The 15,374-nt window shown below is 40.5% G+C and overlaps 1 pseudogene; it reads right to left on the bottom strand.

Moving 5' to 3' along the window:
* Nucleotides 1–2,403: 2,403 nt before the first annotated feature.
* LOC116911997 lies at nucleotides 2,404–5,015 on the bottom strand (annotated as a pseudogene).
* Between the last annotated feature and the right edge of the window lie 10,359 nt (nucleotides 5,016–15,374).

Here is a 15,374-nt window from a genome sequence, read left to right as displayed (position 1 = left end):
TAGATAGAGTGATATTGAATTTCTGCTCTGAAGGCTCAACCTGTAGGCTGCTGAGATAACTGTTATGTATTATTACACTCTTTTTAATGTGGTTCACAAATCCAATGAATGGATAGACAAACACTGTATGAAGTAAAGCACATCCAGACATTTCATGGAATGACTCAGGGCATTGGTATTGCTTTAGCAGATCTACTTAGTGATTATCTTAAAAAATAAACCAATTTGTAAGTCATCAACATACTCATGTGCACAAAACATCTGAAAGGCAACAAATTAAAGAATGCTGAACTGGTAAGCTTTTATGCAAAAACAAACAAAAGAAAACAAAACAAAACAAAAAACCACCAGCTTTCTTGTGATTATGTATCCTCAAGTACTTTTTCCAGTGTCAAATATGGGCATTGAGGGATCATGGCTCAGTAATTAAGATTCCCCGTTGACCTATCAGACAACCTGAGTTCAATTCTGGATAACCATCTGGCAACTCAAACCATCTTCGGGTTCTGATGCCTTTTTCGGTCATGAAAGCATTCAAATAGAACACAAATATACATGCAATTAATGCAGAAATCAATGATGTATATTGACAAACTCCTAATTTCCCCTCACTCACTCTTGGTACAGGAGCTCAAACACTGGATACCAGAGCAAATGAGGACATTGCTCACCAGTTGAGCTCAGTTGACACACCTGAAACTCCACATGCTCTCTTCACAGAGCTCTACATCAACATCCCCATTTTAATTAAGTAGGCCATTTTTTTTATTTCTTTGTGGAATTGACTTATTTTCATTTAAAGACTTCAGGTAGGCATATATTTGCCTGTGTATTATTAAGTTTTGTGCATGTGAAAGTTGGTAACCACAAAGACCAAAATAGAGGGTTTTATCACCTGAAGCCTGAGTTTCGTTTGAGAGCTACCTGATTATAACAACAGAAATCAATCTTTGGTCCTCTGCAACACTAGCATGTGCTCTTAACCTGTGAGCAATCTCTCTCAAACTATAGGTCATTTGTTTTAAGAATATGAAAGCATGTTTACTCTAGGTAAATCTTAGGTGAGTTCACTGGTCCCAAGGAATAAGGCCAGTGAACTGGATATGCAGCTAAAAGGACAGGTTTTAGGTTAAGAGAGAAAGAAGGAGCCTGAGAGAAATTTCTTGTTCTATTTTGTTTTTTTTTCTCTTCCTGTGTACCTTAGCATTGATGTCCACATGTTCTTCATGGGAAATGAAAACATTATTCACCTTCCTTAGCGTGTGAAATGTGATATTCCTGGCATTGATGCTTTTTCTTCAACTTCTCTCCAGGGGCATTTTTTGAGATCTCTTGATTTAGAGCCATTACTCAGATGAGCAATCACAATGATATTTAAATAGGGAACTGATGATCTATGTGTTTAATAAATATGCTATAATGCATTATTTTATTGATAGTTCACTATTCAGTAAAATTATAATGACTAGACGGTGATATTTCCTTTTGTTACAACTCAGATTTAGATAACATTCTTTTCCTTAGTAAGTGAGCATAGTAAGTGATCTGCATATTATTTGGTTCTTTACATAAAGTTTGAGTACTATATGGTGAGGTACAGAATCGTCTCCAGAGACAAGTGGCATAAGCATGTATGTAAGCGTTCCCAGTAGTAATCATGGGAGACATGACATAAAAGATCAAGACTGAAAGCCTGTTTACTTTGCCCTGGTTTGTCTTCTTCCTTTGGGCATCTCTGATGGGTTCAAAGTGCCTCTAGTCTGAATGTACTGTATTTTCATCTTCTCAATCCATTTAATCCCACTTCATTTGGAGCTGTGTCTATGTTGTTCACTTTTAGTTTGGTGTTTAGTGCACATAACTGATAAGCCACACAAGAGGGTTGTAAATGTAGCTGAGGAAAAGGACAAGGGAAAAGAAGTGTCAACAAAACTTTTATTTTATACATGCCAATTTCACTCTGAACTTTGCTGCACTCATGCAATATAGTGTTCTTCTTTTCGGGACCCATTCCAACCTTCCAGACCTAACACTGGTATCAAGGTTGGTAACAATCAAAAGACCCCTAGAGAGAAACATCCAGTTGAATAACTACACAATAAAGCATCTGTCTGGGCAGAAGCTGTATAAAAATGCGCAAACTGTGTTTCTGATGTGACAAAACCTTTCTTCCCACAATATATTTGTCTGTTCCCCATGTCAGCTTTGCTCTTCTTGATTCCAAAATACTGTACATCATTTTTATTTTCAACCATCTGAGCAGTGTCAGAAGCTATAACCTCTGAAATCTGAGATGAGATGTGTCTCAAGTCTGTTGTTTATTCAAATATGGGAGTCCTATTTCCCAATTTACTGCCAGCAACAACAAAAGTCTGGACCCATTGTGATAAAATACAGCGCTCACTACATCTTTGGTAGGTATCCTGTAGCAAAGGAGATGCTCTTAGGCTGCCTTATTGCCCCTGAGTGTGTCCATGAGCTCAGGACAAAGTAGGGCAAATCTTTCACAGAAATCCTGAGCAGTCATCATAGCACTCCAGAGGCCAGGGTATAGTTCCACATTGATCCTGCCCCAGTTGATGGTGTGCTGCAAAGGTCCTTCAGAATGTACATGGAGAAGTTGTTGCTGTAGAATTGACCATGGTGGAGCTGACAGCAATGTCTGAGGGCAGGTAGGAGGGCATAGAGTTGGGAGTCATTCATTCTACACCACTTCAAATCCAGAGTTTCAAGAGTGTCTGCCACTTTTCTCTGGGAGACCTCTCAGGAGGCATAATATCCAGATCACATAAGACCACTCCTCCCAAATCCAGATGTTTGAGCTGAAATAGGGCTTGACTGCGGGATAGGGAATCCAAGTCTTTCTGTGAAATTATTAGGTAGTAAGTGATTGAAATGGTCTCTCAAGGAGTCATCAGGACCTAGTTAAGGAATAGGGTCTTAGTTATGACTAATAGTGTTGTAGAGATTTGGCTGGAATGTACAGAGTGATAGAAGGATCCAGGTACCCTATGGTCAGTTTGACTAAATGATCAAGGACATCAGTTTTGATGCTTCCTGATGTAAATTTCTCAGTCAGGCCCAGCCCAGAGTTCATCCACTGACTTCACTCTCACACTGAAAAGCAGTTTACCTCATAAGTCCAGAAAGCACACAGAAGTACTTCCATCAACATAAAGTCCTGACAGCATCTCGATATTTACTATGTTCTCAATGAATATGGACTCTATCCTTCCTTCTGAAGTCACCTGTGCTCTCATTTACAGCACAAGCTGTACCCCCTGTCCCATTCATCCAGTGCTACTTGTGTTCCAAAGTTGTCACCCATGGAAATTGGGGGACAAGACTGTTTTCTTAGATTTGAGCATATAGCTCAGGTTCAAACTATGCTACCTAGTCCTCCAAATCCAGAAAATCCCTGGAAAAATTACAATCCACTCCTACTACCTATCTTAATGCCAAATCAATTGTCTGATTCCTAAATGCTTATTTGAAACACTGATTTCACTCATAAAAGTTACCTTTTGTAGCTCAGTATACATGAAAACAGGATATAAAATCCTGAGTCTTATGAGTCTCTGAATGTTTGTTCCTAGTGACTGTTGGCATTATGCGCCACTAATCCTTAAGATAAGAGAGACAGATTTGCTTTGCTATCAGACCTAGCTCTACGTTCTTACTTACCCTAGGACTTGATTCATGTGATCTCTAAGAAAATGGACGCAGAACATGCAGAGATGCTGGAGGCAATTGAATTTGGAGAACTGAGATATAAACTTCTTGATACACTTGGTTTCTCTGTCTCTTGTTTCAGTGCTATTAGAGAGGGTCATCTTGTGGAGGGGTGCCAGGAAGACTTTCTGAAGATTTATCATCTTTCCAAAGTAGGGAGCAAAATGTGCCAGGTCAGACAGATTCCACTCTGTATTCAGTTCTAATTCAGTGATGTGTTGTGGATTAAATACATTCAAGATCTCTTTGAGAACTCTGAGTGGCAGCTCCCAGATTGTCATCTTTGTACAACAGAAATGTAGGGAGCCCTTTCTCTGCTGGGCCCACTTCAAAAAATACTCTTGTGTTTCATCAAGGCAGGACCAGATGCACAATTCAACTATGACCTTCACTCGCTGCCGCCTCAGTGCATATCTGGGCAAGACCTTCACTACTTGCTTTTCCTCCCAGTATTCTGCTGAACAGCTGCTCTCCTCAGCACCAGCCCATATGTTCCAGAAGGCCTGGTGTGCATTTCTCAAATCAAGAACCTGTAGTTTTGTTCTCCTGTTGGTGAAACATATGAATGTCATTAGACTCCGAATCAACTTTTATGACATATCTAAACTCATCTCTCCCCCTTGCTAAGACACATGCTGTTTAAGCAGCTGACTTCCAAACTGGACTCAGGTATACTCCAGATGCTTTCCCATGATTTCTATTCACTTGATTACTTTTCTTTCACTAAGTCAAACCTTATTTCTCCTTAGTTATATCATTAGTGGTTGTAGAAATGTCAGGGATAAGCTCATTCTACTGTGAGGCTGCACTTATCTAGTCCATATTCAACTATAAACCATATTCAACTGTCCTAGAAAAAATAAATAACTTTTGAACCATGTATCCCTCATGAAGATGTTTCAGAAACTCTGATCAACTTATAGCAGCCAGCCATCTGCCCTAATAATCTCTACTGTGTAGTCCATGAACCCTTCATGGTAATTGTTTATTTCCTACCTGGGGTGAAACTTTCTTGTCAGTCGCATGTCTACTCCATCTAGCACAGCTTAAACGGTTTCTAGGCTCGTGTTTCATCAATGCACCCACAGGGGAGACAGGGCAATGGGCCAAGTTGCCACCATTTTCTTTCACACCAAGCTTGGTTTGTCTGCCCCTCAAAGGCCTCCTTGAACAGTGCTGAAGAAGCACATTTGGCATCTCCTCCAGAGGATATGGCACATCCTCATTCTGAGCAGTGACTGTCTTGCCAGCATCTGGAGTGTGAGTGGGGTCGGAACACTCATCTTCTAAGGTCTCCAATAGGAAAGCTCCTGGGGAAGGAGTTAGCAAAAAATATATTTTCTAGAGAAAGATTGTAAAACTTTTCACAAACACAACAAATTTAAGACTCTGAGTTTCTTCTCTGGCAGTGTTAGAGGACATCATTTTACCTCTTCATCCTAAACTGGTCATATAAAGACAGACTCCCACAGTGAAATCATGGGAGAGTGTTGATCACTCAAATGTATATAATTTTCTGCTCAAAATATATTAAGTGACCTTTCTTTAAAAAATGAAAGAATGAAAGAGAGATAGTAAAAAGGAGAGACTCCCAGGACCCATGTGGATGACAGTAGCTTAAATATGCATGAGAGGGAGGATAACCTGAAGAGACCACCACCAGTGAATAGACATGGCTTCCAGTTGAAGAATGGAGACACTAACCCATCTCAAAATGTTTAACCTAGAATTTACTGTCTAAAGAAAAAGCAGGGGCAAAAAATGGATTAGAGACTGAAGGAAAGGCCATCCAGATACCACCTACCTTGGGATCCATCCCATCAACAGACATCAAATCCCATCACTATTGCTAAGGCTAAGCTGTGCTTACACAGGTGCCCAGTATGGCTGTCCTCTGAAAGGCTGTGCCACCACCTGTGTCAGACAATTGCAGACACTCACAGGCAACCAAATTTACTGAACTTGGGAATCGCAATTGGAGAGATAGTGAGGAACTGAAGGAGCTGAATCAGCTTGAAAACTCATAGGAATAACAACAAGATCAACTAACTTAACCACTCAGAGCTCCAACAGAGCAACCACCAACCAAAGAGTACGGGTGAATTCATAGTTCCAGATAAACAGGCAGCAAAGCACTGCCTTATCTTGCATCAATGCGAGGGGAGGCTTTGGTCCCATGAAGGCTTGTTTACCAGGAAGGTGGTGCTAAAGGAGTGAGGGGAGGATGGGTGGCTGGATGGGGAATCACCTCTTTTGGGTCAAAGGAGAGGCAGGTTTAGAGTGGAGTTGTGGAGGGGAGACCAAGAAGGGGGACAATTTCTGAAATATAAGTCAATAAAATAATCAAAAAAAAGGAAGAAAGAAAAGAAAGAACAAACCAATCAACAAAGAAAAATTGAAACAAGCAAACAAACAATAAAAGAAACAAAAAATCCTCCAGTTGTGGATCAAAATTGAATTCCTACTAAGAAGGATGACAACAGTAGGTTCTTAAAATTTTCAGGATTTCTTGGGTTCCAAAAGCAGACCATATCCCAAAACAAAGCTATGTTAAAAAGATGCAGAGCATAGCTTAAGGTAAGACATTTGAGTAACTCACACGTATAATTCTAGGTATTATGAGTTAAAGAGGATCAAAGACACATGGTCTCCAGGTCTCCAGTATGAGCCAGGGTCTCACAAAAACTAACACAAGAAGCATTTGTGAGAATGGAAATATGAGGGAACTTGCTAGATACTTAGCTCTGAGGAGTCTTCTGTGTCAGGAGGATCTTGACATCCAGCCTACCCAGAGCCACATGGCCATTTCTAGGAGAGTGTGAATAACATAGAAAGACTTCTTTTTAAAAATCTACCACAATAATGAAATCAACAGGTTAACCTAGATGTTTGAGATTAAACTAAAACTAGATTTGGAATTACATCCAAGTTCTTCAATGAGTTCATCTAAAGAGACAGAAATTAAAATGTGTTTTCATATCTTGGAGTCTAGAGGTCTACATCAAACTGCATGATTCAAGGGAAATCAATTACATACCAGTTTTGAGCACTGCACACAGATCTCTGCATCCCAGAGAAACCAGGCAGCTATTCAGGCTGCAGGTCTCTGAATATTTTCTCTGGCTTCACTGAAGCCTTTATATACCTCTCTGCTCACCCTCACCCCATTACAGCCACACCTCCTACCTCCCACTGGAATTTGGTTAAGCTCCACCTTTTGAATTCTATGTAATATCCAACCAATTCTTTTGATTGAATCAGAACTCTGGGTGAGAATACTTTTTCAAGGACCACCTCTCAGACATTTCGCCTGTTGATTAACAACATATCATGAATTTGTGGATTTTCTCCTTCATTTGCTTAATTATTACATAGTTTTAACTTTGATATTAGACTGAGTCTTGCTGTGAAGCCACAGTGGTTTAGAACTCTAAGTTTAGCAGTCCTCCTGCCTCACCATCCTTCTTCCTGTGAGGATTAAAGGTGTGAATCAGTATAACCTAGTGAATTTTATTCATGTGACAAGTTAGTTTTATTTGCTGCAGTGCAGAGTTTAATTTGTTGCTGAAAATAGTCATATAAAATAATTCATAAGTCTTGTTCACTTGATTTTGAACAAACAATTTTAATAATCACTTATATGTTCTGGAGCTCAAGGACTGAATAAAAAGATTTTTCAATAAACTACAATATCACGTATTCAAAGGTTTAGGCAGGATCATGGCTTGATTCCATTAGCATTGTCCCAGGGTCCTGGGTTTCTACTCTGTATTCACAGAGCTACGCAGCATGGAAGGAGTCATCTCTCAGCATTCCATGCACCGGGAAGATGGTAGCCCTGTAACCTCACAATTTGAGGAGTTGAAAAGCAGAGGATCAATTCAAAAAACCCTCTTCAGCCATATTATAATACAGGGGCAGCCTGAGGTGCACATTTGGAGCCATTTCTAAATAGAGGCCTCAAGAAAAGAGGAATAGGAGGTTGAGGCTGTCAAAAGAGCAAATAAATCAGGTAGGATCAGCCTAGTATGCTTGCTCAAGTTGAAATCAGTACCAGGACGTGTGCTGGAGGCAGGAGGACTAACTAAACTAGAGTTCTAAAACCACTGTGGTTTCAGCAAGACTCAGTCTAATATCAAAGTCAAAACTATGTAATACTTACAAAATTTAGGAATTCTGCAAATATGAGGGTTCCCTAACTTATCCTGTAGCATTCCAAGATACCCAAATCCACTGAGCATGTCTCCATGCCCAATGATCCTTCCTTTTCTGAAATCTCCTTCAACTTTCTTAAAAACCATGGATGGCATGTTCCCCCATTACACACTTTTTTAAACTGGTTTTGAAAATATTTTAGTTCAGTACAGGCTTCCCTCACACTTTATATTATAGCCAAAGATGACATTGTATTTCTGGGACTTTACACAGACTCACAAGTTTTGAAAAGAAATGCATGCCCCCATCTGTCTAGATGATGCACTGATACATAAGCTACTTTTTGTGATTTCAAGCAAGGACTTTTACTTCCTGAGTTACAGTATTGTGGGAGGGAAATGTTAGTGATACCCTGAAACCAACATGATCTGATCTGATACAACTGCAGGTTTTTACACTGTCTGTCAGGCTCAGCCCACCCCCCAACTCACCTCCATCACACAGGAAAGTCTTGGTGGTAAGGAAGCCCAAAATATCTGCAGAGGTAATGTGCAAGCATCTAATTGGAAAGCTACTGTTGCCTTTAACATAATTGGCCAGTGCCGGAAGACAATCATTAACTTAGTTTCTGTTACCCTCTCCATTGGTGATTCTTAGGCAAGGGGTGAGATTGTAACTGGAAGGTGCAGGTTTGTTGGGGGAATAATATAGGGAAACTGGTCTGTTTGAGGGTATAACGTGGAAATGCTGGTCCTGTTGGGAATTAGCCTAGAGATTTGGATTTGTTGGGGGGTGGGGGACAACATTGAAACTAATACTAGGTACCAGCCCATTAGTTTACCTGAGTTCACACTTAGCTCATGTTCTCTAAAATTAAGTATGATCTTAAAGATTAGGCAAAAGATTAAGCATTTCCCAGCAGCCATAGAAATCCTTGCCAAAATGAATGCAAGTCATCCTCCTGCCCAAAGCCTTAGGAAGGCCCTAATAGAAGATAGCAAAGGATGAAGGTCAATTTTTCTTCCATAGCAGACAAATAATTGTGTAAGTTTTTGTCATATCATCTTACAATGGTATTTCATAGTTTTGTGCATGTATTTTCAAGAATAGATTAAGGGCTACAGGTGAGTTTCCTGGTGAACAATGCTGGTCATAAATGAAGAAAGCACAGCTAGTTGATTTGGCTCACAAAGAATTCCTCCCAACAGGAAATGAAAACCAAGGCAGAAGGATCTCTGTGAGTTGGAATTCTAAATTCCCCCTCGCTATAGAAAACTAGAGTAACAAGCAGGCTGGAAGTTTTTAGTGTTTTCCACCACACACAGAACAAGCTTAGCAGCAGGATTTCAGCCTCAGGCAGATCCTGAGGACACCCTCAACCAAAGACCGAACTCTCGAAAACAAACAAACCAACCAACAAACAAACCAAAACCAAACAAGAAATCCTGTCAGGACCTCCATCCTCCTACTCTGAAGAACATGAAACAGAAGATCAAAGGCACCAAGATAGGGCTTCCAGTATGGGGAAACCATACTGGCCAACCAATTGAATCTAATGTGCTCCACCCTTGCATGGAATTCTTCAAAGACATCCTTGGCAAGCTTCTCAGAGGGACACACGTCAATGACAGAAAACACTAGACAAAAGCTTGTAGGAATAGAACAGCATCAGGTGTCTATCCCTTCCCATTGAGCCCAAAGCCTGGACTTGAAGAAACTTATTTTCCCACCACTGCCTATTTAGACGAAGGGCTCCATGCTTATGAAGGTTCAGTTTTTTCAACCTTCCTAAAAATTATGTCATTGGGTTTATCTCTAGCTAGATGTACTTGTGGCCCTTCCATTAATAACTGTGGTGCCTGTTAGACTGTCAAGGTCAGTTCTAACTCCTGGTCTCTCCAATTCCCTGCTCCTGAGCTGTACCCAGCTCAGCTCAATATCTCCTTTCTCTTGGTCCCATTTTACACTGAAATTCTTTCTTCCCACTATTGATTTCTACTTCATTTTCCCAGGAGACATCCACAGCACTTTGGAAGAAACCCATTTTCTCTTGACCCAAGGATCTTGGACTCTGTAATGCAGTCACTTTCATTCATGAAGTCCAAGGACAAGCGGCTGAGATGCCTTTTTAACACCAAGTTCCAATTGTAGGTATTTGTTTGAGTGATACTGAATTATATTATGTAGTCTAGGTTAGACTCAGTTTGGGGGCCTTCCTTCATCAGTCCTTTGAAGCATCCATCACCACCCTGGATCATCTCTGCTGCTGTTCTTTCCATGATGACAATCTTAGTTCATTTGTGTTTTGCTGTGTCAGCAGGGGAGCATCCATGTAGATGTGGGAGGACTAGAACCTGAAGTGGTGTCTCTCAGTATACCTGTGGGCTTAATTAGTGAATTCAGGCTTGGTAGCAAGTACCTTTCCTGTCTGAGGCATATCACTGGCTCTAAAGCTCTCTTCAGGTTTTTATTTAGGAATTTTGTTTGCTTGGTCTCATATTTTGTTGTGGTTGTTGCATTTTTGTCTTGTTTTGTTTTGTTTTTGACAGGGTTTGTCTATGTAACAGCTCTGGTTATATCTGAACTCACAGTTTACACCAGGCTGACCTTGACCTCAGAAGTCCACCTGCCCCTACTTGCCTAATGCTAGGTTTAGGCCTGTACCTGAATCACTGCATAAACTATACTTTGTTTGTGTCTTTATTTGTTTTCTGGTTTTGAGACTGGGTATCTTCATTTAAGAGCCCTGGTTTTCCCACATGCCACTCTGTGAACCAGTTTTGTCTGGACCTGGAAGACCCCCACGCCTCTGTCCCCTGAGTGCTGAGATTAACATCATGTGACCTCCTGCAGGTCTGGTTTAATATTAAGATAGATTTTCACTCCACAGACTTCAATGGTTAGGAATTAAATGTTTAGGTGAGGCTAGCCCTGAACTCACTGAATGAATCAACCTTCAACTCCTGAGTGGTATGATTAAATGTGTGTGCCACCATTCCCAAATAGATCTACTGTTTAAAAATTTATTCTATGTGTAGGGTGTTCTGCCCACAACAATGAATGGTCATCCCTCGCATTCTTGGTGCTGAAGAACGCCAGAAGGTTGTTGAGTCTTTGGTGGAACTCATTCACAGATCAACTCAAGCAACCATGTAGGTGGTGGGAATAGAAGATAGACAGGTGCTCATTTTGGATGAAGCAATTCTCCACCTCAAGTCCCACTTCAGGTTTCATCCCTTGACTAAGGCTGTTTGGATGATCCTACCTGATATACTCTCTGTTTCCTGAGGAGCCAAGGGCAGCATCTCTTTTATCTTCTTTTATCTTTCTTTTGTCCATTTACAAAGCAGGTTTTGTAGGGCTCATGCTATTCTTCAGCTTCCAATTTGGCTGAAGATGACTTTTAACTGAGCCTCCTACCTGCAACTTTCAATTTTCAGCTTACCAGCATGCCTCATCATGTATGCTGCACAGAGAGTTGGAGAGATGCCTCCCAGTATACTGCATAGCTCCCTGCCACCCGAGTACATACACGGCACCATGGCAATAATAATGGAATCAAGTCATGCTCCTGTTTCACCCATTTGAGTGGCTGCTGCTGCACTTTATTGACAGAGAATCCAGTTCAGTTCTTGAGCTCCAGTACTTATTCCTTTCTCTGATGTGGTGTTTGTTCCCTAATCCAGTGAGAAACGAAATCATTGAATTATTTTTTTTCTTTAATCAGCAACAGATTAAACCCTGAGGTTTAGAAAACTGGGAATGACTAGTCACATGAATAAGATTCAGTCAGATATGGTTATTCACAGCAGTAATCTTAAGAAGGATTCAGAGGCAGGAGGATTGCTAGGATGTTGACTTCTAAAATAACCTTGGCTTTAGAGCATGACACAGTCACTGAAGCACATTGAAAACTCAGGAAACCTTAAGCAAGGGAGTAGAAAAATCACAAAGCTAGGTGTTGTATGTTTCATTAACAAGTGTTATATTTGTACTTAGCCAAGAAACTTTTGGAGGGGTGGGCAGCGATGGTGATGAGTGGAATGTATGTAATTACCAGCCCTTCTGATTCAACCACTGAAATGATTGGATGTTTGCTCTAGAAGTAAAATAGTGGAGATTAAACCTGGAAATCCAAATCCAGTTCACAGTTGAAGGGTGAGGATACAACAGGGAGGGTTGAGCAATGAGGTACATAAAGGCTTCAGTGGAGCCAGAGAACACACTCAGAGACCTGCAGCCTGAATAACTGCCTGGTTTGGCTGAAGACCTCTCTGTAGTGCTCAAAACTTGGAAGTAATGATTTTCCTTTGGTCATGTAGATGGATGTAAAGACCTTTAGACTCCAGGATAGGATAGAAATTTTAAATTCTGTCTTGTGAAAGGAAAACATTGAAGAGCTTGGATTTCATTCCAAATGTTGTTTTAGGCTCATCGCCAATATATTTCTACTATAGCTTGTATATTTCATTAGTGTGCTTTATATAATGTTTTTCAACAAGGATTCTTTATGTTGTTCAAACACTCATCGAGCTAACCATGTGGATCTGGATAATCTGGAAGTCAGATCATTCTGACTAAGGTATTCTCTCATGTTTTCCTTCACTGAAATGATCGTCTTTACTTTTCTTTGTGAAACACTGGCTCATACTGTAGTCTTGAAGATGATTTATGTTTGGTCTCCTCCAACTCCCAATAGCTAGAATTACTCTTGTGAGTTACTCCCATTTACTGTCTCAGGCTTCACTTTGCACTTTATTTTTTTAATCATTATTAACTTCAGTATTTCTTATTTACATTTCGACTGTTATTCCCCTTCCCAGTTTCCAGGCCAACATCCCCCTAACCCCTCCCACTCCCCTTCTATATGGGTTTTCCCCTCCCCATCCTTCCCCGATTACCGCCCTCCCCCCAACAATCACGTTCACTGTGGGTTCAGTCTTGGCAGGACCAAGGGCTTCCCCTTCCACTGGTGCTCTTACTAGGCTATTCATTGCTACCTATGAGGTTGGAGCCCAGAGTCAGTCCATGTATAGTATTTGGGTAGTGGCTCAGTCCCTGGAAACTCTGTATTGGTGGCATTGTTGTTCATATGGGGTCTCAAGCCCCTTCAGCTCTTTCAATCCTTTCTCTTATTCCATCAATGAGAGTCCCATTCTCAGTTCAGTGGTTTGCTGCTGGCATTCGCCTATGTATTTGCTGTATTCTGGCTGTGTCTCTCAGGAGAGATCTACATCCGGTTCCTGTCAGCCTGCACTTTTTTGCTTCATCCGTCTTGTCTAATTGGGTGGCTGTATATGTATGGGCCACTTGTGGGGCAGGCTCTGAATGGGTGTTCCTTCTGTCTCTGTTTTAAACTTTGCCTCCCTATTCCCTGCCAAGGGTATTCTTGTTCCCCTTTTAAAGAAGCAGTGAAGCATTCACATTTTGGTCATCCCTCTTGAGTTTCATGTGTTCTGTGCATCTAGGGCAATTCAAGCATTTGGGCTAATATCCACTTATCAATGAGTGCATTGATGTGTGTTTTCCTGTAATTGTGTTACCTCACTCAGGATGATATTTTCCAGTTCCATCCATTTGCCTTTGAATTTCATAAAGTCATTGTTTTTGATAGCTAAATAATATTCCATTGTGTAGATGTACCATATTTTCTGTATCCATTCCTCTGTTGAAGGGCATCTGGGTTCTTTCCAGCTTCTGGCTATTATAAATAAGGCTGCTTTGAACAGAGTGGAGAATTTGTCTTTGTTATATGTTGGGGCATCTTTTGGGTATATGCCCAAGAGAGATATAGCTGGGTCCTCAAGTAGTTCAATGTCCAATTTTCTGAGGAACCTCCAGACTTATTTCCAGAATGATTGTACCAGTCTGCAATCCCACCAACAATGGAGGAGTGTTCCTCTTTCTCCGCATCCTCGCCAGCATTTGCTGTCACCTGAGTTTTTGATCTTAGCCATTCTCACTGGTGTGAGGTGAAATCTCAGGGTTGTTTTGATTTGCATTTCCCTTATGACTAAAGATGTTGAACATTTCTTTAGGTGTTTCTCAGCCATTCAGCATTCCTCATCTGTGAATTCTTTCTTTAGCTCTGAACCCAATTTTTTTTTATTTTTTTATTTTTTATTATTATTAACTTGAGTTTTTTATATACATTTCTTTAGAGTGTTATTCTTTCCTGGTTTCCGTCAAACATCACCCCCCCTCTCCTTCCTTATGGGTTTCCTCCCAACCCCTTTGCTGCCCTCTCCCCAACAGTCTAGTTCACTGGTGAACCCAATTTTTTAATAGGGTTATTTGTCTCCCTGCGGTCTAACTTCTTGAGTTCTTTGTATATTTTGGATATAAGCCCTCTATCTATTGGCAAAGATCTTTTCCCAATCTGTTGGTTGCTGTTTTCTCCTAACAACAGTGTCCTTTGCCTTACAGAAGCTTTGCAGTTTAAGAGATCCCATTTGTCGATTCTTGATCTTAGAGCATAAGCCATTGGTGTTTTGTTCAGTAAGTTTTCTCCAGTGCCCATGTGTTCATGATGCTTCCCCACTTTTTCTTCTGTTAGGTTGAGTGGATCTGGTTTGTTGTGGAGGTCCTTGATCCACTTGGACTTAAGCTTTGTACAGGGTGATAAGCATGGATCGATCTGTAATCTTCTACATGTTGACCTCCAGTTGAACCAGCACCATTTGCTGAAAGTGCTATCTTTTTTCCATTGGATGGTTATGGCTCCTTTGACAAAAATCAAGTGACCATAGGTGTGTGGCTTCATTTCTGGGTCTTCAATTGTATTACATTCGTCTATCTGTCTCTCTCTGTAGCAATACCATGCAGATTTTATCACTATTGCTCTGTAATACTGCTTGAGTTCAGGGATAGTGATTCCCCCTGAAGTCCTTTTATTGCTGAGGATAGTTTTAGCTATCCTGGGTTTTTTGTTATTCCAGATGAATTTGCCAATTGTTCTGTCTAACTCTTTGGAGAATTGCATTGGTATTTTGATGGGGATTGCATTGAATCTGTAGATCACTTTTGGTAAAATGGCCATTTTTACTATATTAATCCTGCCAATCCATGCACATTGGAGATCTTTCCATCTTCTGAGGTCTTTTTCAATTTCTTTCTTCAGAGGCTTGAAGTTGTTATCATACAGATCTTTTACTTGCTTGGTTAAAGTCACACTGAGGTATTTTATATTATTTGGGACTATTATGAAGGGTGTCATCTCCCTAATTTCTTTCTCGGCTTGTTTCTCTTTTGTGTAGAGGAATGGTACTGATTTATTTGAGTTAATTTTGTACCCAGCCACTTTGCTGAAGTTTTTTATCAGCTTTGGTAGTTCTCTGGTGGAACTTTTGGGATCACTTAAATATACTATCATATCATCTGCAAATAGTGATATTTTGACTTCTTCTTTTCCGATCTGTATCCCCTTGACGTCCTTTTGTTGTCTGATTGCTCTGGCTTCAACTTCAGGAACTATATTGAATAGGTAC

This window comes from Rattus rattus, chromosome 11, assembly GCF_011064425.1.
Source record: "Rattus rattus isolate New Zealand chromosome 11, Rrattus_CSIRO_v1, whole genome shotgun sequence".
NCBI classification, from domain to species: domain Eukaryota; kingdom Metazoa; phylum Chordata; class Mammalia; order Rodentia; family Muridae; genus Rattus; species Rattus rattus.
The sequence above is the reverse complement of the archived record's forward strand: the minus strand, read 5'-3'. Positions and strand labels throughout refer to the sequence as shown.